The sequence below is a fragment of the Lutra lutra genome, chromosome 8 (assembly GCF_902655055.1).
Source record: "Lutra lutra chromosome 8, mLutLut1.2, whole genome shotgun sequence".
Taxonomy (NCBI): Eukaryota; Metazoa; Chordata; class Mammalia; order Carnivora; family Mustelidae; genus Lutra; species Lutra lutra.
The window spans coordinates 15334921-15343073 of NC_062285.1; positions in this window are offsets into that span (position 1 = coordinate 15334921).

Below are 8153 nucleotides of genomic sequence, written 5' to 3' on the forward strand. Positions count from 1 at the left end.
CTTCCTAATTTTTAGCAAAGAACTTTGGCAGGGGAGCTGTGGTGAAGCCATTTATGCTAACGGTATGATGCACTGTTCCCTGTGGTGTGGAGATGGGGATCAGGGAGGTACAGGGTCTGACCTTGAAGAAGACTCCAGAATCTGTATGTAAGGGACCACAGAGATAAAAGGCAGAAATAAACAAACAAATGTGACTAGAAATTATTCTGTGGGAAATAACATAAATTAAAATAAGATCGAATCAACTCCATTATGTATGCTTCCCTTTTGTACCTTGTGTGTGTGTCAGGGAAACTGCTGGGACCATCTGTTAAATGTTTATTTCCATTGTTACTTCTGAGGTGCCAGAAAAGCCTGTAAAGGGAAGAAAGAGGAAAATCGTTTTTTAAGTTCATTGGAAAATGATCAAGAAAAGGAAAAGCCAGGAGCCAAATTCAGCCTCGAGTTCTTTCTTTTTATAACCAGAACGTTCTAGAATAGGCAAGTCTACATTTTCGGAGAATTATTACCTAGATCTCTGCTTGTTGCCTTGTTGTTGATACCACTCCTTTATGGCAGAGGAAACGGGGTATAGGAGAGAGACAATTTGTCATTTGTCAATATGTCTCTGAAAGGACGGAGGAAATAGAGCAAAGACAGGAAACAAACCATTTTATTTGTTAGCTCTTCTGGAAAATAGTTGGAGAATAAGGGTGCAGTCTTCGGCCAAAATAAGGTACAAGAGTTTGTCTGTACAATTTAATTATTCATGCTTTCCCTTCCTACCATTAGTCTGGATAATCAAATACTGAGTGACCCAGAAAGAAGGAAAGACAATGAAGCATTTTCCAGTGGCCTCACATGCTCCTGAGGTTTAATCCTGCTTGCGGACATCCAAGAATAGCTTCATCATGGAAAAATTGAAGAAGAAAGTAATTAGCATCCCTGAACAAACCTTGAAAGTTTATGTTTACATTGGATTAAATTCATAAGAGGGAAAATTGGGTTTTCTGTTCTCTGAACTATAAAAATTTGGTTAGACAATACTTAAAGCGCCAGCAGCTTCAGAGTCAATTACCTTGAATCTTGTTGCCAAAAACTAATTTCATTTGGTGAAAAGCAAAGTGAGAGTCTACTGATTTGGCCCAAACCTCAAATTAGCTTGCAAAGGACAAATTCTCATTTTTTCCGTCTAAATAAAAATAGCGCTACTTAAACATTGTATATTTCTAAGAGACCAAAACTAACATATAGGACTTACTTTTAAGTAACAGTAACCACTTAACAAACACCTGGGGGCACTTCGTAAATAAACCTCTTGGGTAGAATATAGCAGAGCAGAGTTTGGTAAAATGTCAAATCTCTTTAAGTTGTGGTGAGATTTCAGTATTTTATGGAACAAATCACTTTAGGCTTATCTGATGGAAGACTGATGAAAATAAAGGACTGTATTGCTTTATATGAACTGTCTCATTTCATTTTCACAGTCCAGTAAGGTAGGTATTTTTTAAAATTTTCAAAGATTTTATTTATTTATTTGACAGAGAGAGAAATCACAAGTAGGCAGAGAGGCAGGCAGAGAGAGAGGTGGGGAAGCAGGCTCCCTGCTGAGCAGAGAGCCTTATGTGGGGCTCGATTCCAGGACCCCGGGATCATGACCCAAGCCAAAGGCAGAGGCTTTAACCCACTGAGCCACCCAAGTGCCCCTAAAAAATTTTAGAAGGTAGATTTAATAACTCTCCCAGCATCCTAATGCTGGTATTGGAGCCAGAACCTGCCTACAGGTGACCTAGCCCCTGAACTGTCTCTATAAAGCAAACAGGAAGTTTTTCCCTTCTAATATATTACAGAGATTGCAAGATACAAGAAAACATTTAAATTATGGGGCACCTGGATGGCTCATTTGGTTAAGCGTCTGACTCTTCTGACTCTTGGTTTTGCCCTGTTATGATCTCAGGGTTGTGAGATTGAGTCCCACTTCAGACTCCACAATCAGTGTGGAGTTGGCTTGAAATTCTCTCTCCTCCCTCTGCACCTCCTGCTTGTGCTCTCTTTCTCCCAAATAAATAAATAAACCTTTTTATAAAATTACGGAACTGACCACCCACACAGGAAAATGAAGGTAATAGATCTTAGTCTCATCCTGCTCATTCCACCAGCTTCTGATATGGCCAAGCGGCTTATACCAGACCCACTCACCTAAGAATATGAATTATATATATAATTCATACGTATGAATTATATATATAATTCATACGTATGAATTATATATATAATTCATACGTATGAATTATATATATCAGACAACATACAAATAAAACAGCCATTTAAAGACAATGGAGAGTGAATAAATGCAGGCAGAAACTCAAAGGGATTTAATTCTAAAATAAGGGAACTACACCAGATATAACCCTTATTTATTCAACTTTTCCCTGAGAGCATCCTGCAGACTGTGAGGCATGAATAGACACAGCTCAATCAAGGAGTAGTCACTTTATTAGCCTAAGAAGTCAGAGATGGAATTGGGAGCTACTAGAGTGGTTAGAAACTGAGGAGGAAAATTCTATGAAAAAGGGGAAACTATGGTAGAGATAAGCACTCAAATCTCAGCATAAACCACCTTCAAGTACTTGGTTGACTGGGAATGGAGCATGTACAAGACATGACTCAGGGATGCCTGAAAAAAAAAGCAGCTGCACACTGCAAAGAGTAGAGATTTTAGCAGTTGCCTACTGCAGAGAAGATGAAGTGAACTAAAGACCAGAAAATTAAGAGGAATTTGATGAACACTTAGAACATTTCTCTGAAAACCAAAAAGGGCCGGGGCGCCTGGGTGGCTCAGTTGGTTGAGCAACTGCCTTCGGCTCAGGTCATGATCCCGGACTTCCAGGATCGAGTCCCGCTTCGGGCTCCCAGCTCTTTGGGGAGTCTGCTTCTTCCTCTGACCTTCTCCTCTCTCATGCTCTCTCTCGCTCATTCTCTCGAATAAATAAATAAATAAATAAATAAATAAATAAATAAATAAATAAAATCTTAAAAAAAACAAAAAACAGGAAGGGCCACTCTTTCAAAATGAAGTTCAAATCCCAGGTCTAAAGAATTTGCCTTGGAACTCAGAGAAAAATGAAAATGGGCCTATATTAATAAAACCTAAAGCTGAACTTCTACAAGTTCAAAATGACTGGTGAGCAATTTACATGCTTGCTACAACAAAAACTGATATTCTTTAAAGGTGGATCATAAAATTCAGGATTTTTTAAAAAGATTTTATTTATTTATTTGACAGACAGATATCATAAATAGGCAGAGAGGCAGGCAGAGAGAGAGAGGAGGAAGCAGGCTCTCTGCTGAGTAGAGAGCCCAATGCGGGGCTCAATCCCGCATGACCCTGGGATCATGACCTGAACCGAAGGCAGAGGCTTTAACCCACTGAGCCATCCAGGCGCCCCATAAGAATTCAGGATCTTTACAGTGATTTCTCCACCATATCTGGTATATAATAAAAACTAGGCATAAGAAATAGGAAAATGTTAGCCATAATTAAGAGAAATATCAGTCCATGCAAACAGTTCCATAGATGACTCAGATGTTGAAATTAACAAAGACTTAAAAATAGCTCTGATAAATATGTCTTAAAATTTATGGAAAATATAGCTATAATGCATAAGAAGATGGGGACTTTTTGGAAAAATATGGGAAGCATAAAAAAGGAACAAATGGAAATTCTAGAACCAAAAATAATAACATCTAAAACTAAAAATGTGGGTTGTCTGGGTGGCTCAGTTAGTTAAGCATCAGCCTTCAGCTCAGGCCATGATCCCAGGGTTCTGGGATTAAACCCTGAGTTGGGCTCCTTGCTCAGTGGGGAGCCTGCTTCTCCCTCCCCTGCCCCCAACTTGTGCTCTTACTTTCTCTCTCATGAATAAATAAAATCAGAAAGAAAGAAAGAAAGAGAGAGGAAAGTAGGTGGGATTATGAGTGATTATTTTTCTCTTCTCCAATTTCCAAATTTTATATTGATAGCCTATTACTCCTTAATATTTCAGCATGTATTTCTGAAAAACAATGACACTCTCATACATAACAACAGCACAACCCTCAAAACCAGGAACTTAATATGGATATGCCACTGCCATGTAATCCAAACATTCCTCTCAAGCTTTGCTGAGTGTCCTAATAATGTCATTTATAGACCTATGATTAAGTCCAGATCATGTGTTGCATTTTTATTTCTTTTGTACTCTTCAATCTTGAACAGTTTTTAGATCATTCCTTAATTTTCATGACTTTTACGTTTCGTATACTTTTTATTCTGAACTAATTTTAGACTAACAAGATTTTTCAGAGTACATGAACTTCTATATGCTTTTCATTCAGATTCTCCAAATCTTAACCATTTTAACACATTCTTCTTTTTTTCCCCCCAATGCATTTTAGAGCAAAATGCAGCCATGATGCCTCCTTACTTCTAAAACTTCAGTGTGAATTTTCTATTAACAAGGACTTTTGCTTGTATTATCACAGCACAATTATCAAACTCAGAAAATTAACATCAATATAATACTTTTATCTAACCTACAGACATTTTTTCCACTAATGTTCTTTTTATCAAAAGAAAAAAATAATGTCTGTTCCAGGATCCAATCCAGGATCAAGGTTGCATTTTGTTGTCACATCTGTTTAGTGTCCTTTAATCTGGGACAGTTCTACAGTCTTTATGTCTTTCATGATCTTCATGATCTCGGAATTTTTGAACAATACAGGACAATTATCTTGTAGACTTTCCTCAAAAAAGAAAAAAAAAGGAAATATCAGCCAAGAAATGAAAACAGTAAAAAGAACAAATTAGAACACTATAACTGATATAAGAAAATCATTGGATGAGCTCATAAAAATAATAGAGGTACAGAGGGAAATGTCAAGCTTGAAGATAGATCAATCAAAATGGGTCAAATGTGAAGTACAGAGAGGAAAATACTGCAGAAAAGAACAGAAAAAATAGTAATAGAGCTTCAGGAACCTGCCTGACATCATGAAAATGGCTAGAGTGCTAGACAGAGAAAAGGGAGATCAGGACAGAAAAAAACTTGAAGAACTAATGGCCAAATGCTTCCCTTACTTGGTGAAAGACATAAGTTTACAGATTCAAGAAGCTTGACAAACTCTAAACAGGATAAATCCAAAGAAAGTGGGGGCTAGACATACCATAATCTGCTAGAAATAAAAAATACAGAGAAAGGGTGTGAAAATAGCTAGAGGGGAAAAAAATAGATTACATTGAGAGAAACAATAATCTAAATTACTGCAGTTTCTCATCAAAACCATGGAAGTCATAAGACAATGGAATAACTTCTTTTCTGAAGAACAGTATCAAGTTTTTAAATGTTTATACCCCTTAACTAAAAATTACACTTCTAGGAATTTGGTATGAATAAATGATCACAAAGCACCTAAAATGCTCATTGAAGTTTTGCTTTAAACAGGAAAAACTATAAATATTTATCAACTGAAAAGAGATTAAGTGTATTTTTGTACATCTCTATAAATTTCTTTTTTCTTAAGATTTATTAGAGAGAGAGAGACAGAGACAGAGCAGGTCAGCAGGTGGAGGGGCAGAGGGAGAGGGAAAGAGAGAATCTCAGGCAGACTCCCCGCTGAGCATGGAGCCTGATGCAGGCCTTGATCTCAGGAGCCTGACGCCATGATCTGAGCAGAAATCAAGAATTAGATGCTTAACTGACTGAGCCACCCAGGTGCTGCTGTATAAATTTCTACTCAGTCATTTAAAGCCTATTCATATACTTATTTACATGAGAAGATACCCACAATCTTATCAAATTTGGAAAGCAAGCTATTTAAAAAGTATGCATGTCTATTTTCTGAACTTATGCACACAAATTCTCACCAAAGCAAGAAAGACAATATCATGAATACTTTAAGCTGAAAAGAAATAAAAAAAAAAAAGACAATATCATAGCTTTGCCTAAGGAAGAAAGACCAAATGTTTAAAATACTATCAGTTTCAAATATTATTTTCAATATTGTTTTATCTTAGTGTTAAAATTCCCAAATTATGACCAAGAAGCTATGTCTTCTTCATTGAAATGAGCTCCTCTTAACAAAATGAACTTCAGGGATGCCTGGGTGACTCAGTGGGTTAAAGCCTCTCCCTTTGGCTCAGGTCATAATCCCAGGGTCCTGGGACGGAACCCCGCTTCAGGCTCTCTGCTCAGTGGGGAGCCTACTTCCCTTCCTCTCTCTCTGCCTACTTGTGATCTCTGTCTGTCAAATAAATAAATAAACATCTTTTTAAAAAAAGGAACTTCAATTTAATTTTAAGAGGAACATTTAATATTACTGCGGGGAAATCATTTAAAATGGTCCCCAGTGAACTGTGCCTCTCTGAGTCTGTACCCTTTGCCATGTCACTTTGTTGCTCTTCCTCTGGAGAGGAGGGGGTGTATATTTCTCCTGGATCTAACTGGCCTTGTGACTTGCTTTGACCAGCAGAACGTAGTGGAAGTGGTATTCTGGAATTATTGAGCCCAAATCTTAAGTAGCCTGCTAGCTTCTGCTTCTGCTTTTGGAATGCAACAACTATGTAAAGATGATCCTACTGGGAAGAGAAGTCACATGAGGAGTGAGTCCCAGAAGGATGGGAGACCATGGGAAAAGAGACAGAGGAGAATGGAGGCACCACAGTTGACAGCCAGCACCAAGGCCCAGACTTGGGAGTGAAGTTTTTTGGGTTCCTTGAAGTCTATCGATGTTGTCCCAGCTAATACCACATGAAATTAGGATAAGCCATTTCCACTGAGTGCTGAGGTCCTAATCCACAAGGTCAGCAGTAAGTGGTGGTGGTTGTAAGCCACTGAATATTTTCAGTAGTGTGTCACCCATAGGTAACTGGAACATTACCATTCCGTTAAAAATCTCAACACCAACTTAAATACAGCTTATAGCTAGAGAGTAAGAAAATGTCCGGAACATAACGTGGTGACCATTTTGAGCAAGCGTGCAAGAGCAGTCCCTATTAAAAAGACCCAATTTGGGTATTCAAGCAAAGCTCGATGAATGTGCTTTCCAAGAAGGCATCACCAGTTTTTAAGCTTTTTGATTTTGGCATTTAGAGTTGTTATATAACATTAAATTCATTTCACCAAGGTATATTTGAAAATTCACAGTAAAAGAGTAAATAATTTAAAGCAATGTTCTGCTAAAATGACTATCAAAATTCATGGCAGTGAAAATTTTGAATTCATTGTGGAGACATCTGCTATGCAAACAAATTGCCAAAGTGATCTCAGTGATTCTCAGTATACACATCCTTATTTAAGTAAAGTCATACTACCTTTGACGACTATTTAATCTTTCTCCTTCCAAGAGCAAACAATGTAGGTCCAGGTCATTCTACATGGTTGACATTTGAGAAATAGATACTATTCAAAAGCTATTTAAAAAACACAATTTACAAAACAAAAAGTGTGCATTTGAAATCATATTTGTCCGCTCTATTCCAGTATCAAAAATTGGCATTCATTTCAGAAATCAACCTGCAGTAGTATCATAAGGATTCTTCTTGAATATGTTAAAATAATTCCAAAAAGGATTCTGTGACTAAAGAAATCGCTTTTTAAAATATTTTTATTTATTTGACAGAGATCACAAGTAGGCAGAGAGGCAGGCAGAGAGAGAGGAGGAAGCAGGATCCCTGCTGAGCAGAGAGCCTGATGTGGGGCTGGATCCCAGGATCCTGGGATCATGACCTGAGCCGAAGGCAGAGGCTTTAACCCACTGAGCCACCCAGGTGCCCCAAGAAATCGCTTTTTAAGATAAGTTCTTTCAAAATTTAAGACAGTAAGTAGTAACAGCACCCATATGAATAATCCATATATTCTTTCAAAAAATCTCCTCACAGGCATTATTTTATTAGGTACCCAAAACAGGTATTATCAATTTTATAGGTTAAGAAACAGGGCCCTGTATGGATGAGAAAGGTGCTTCCTGTCCCTGTTGTAAGAGTACCTTTTAAATTGTAAACCTAAGTTCCCTAACAGTTAAATGTCTAATGCCTAATTCATGTGTTATTGTCAGTGGAGATCATGACATTTGGTGCAGTCAGCACTGAAAGGCAGATAGGGAAATGGGGACACAACCCTGCTCCATGTCTATTT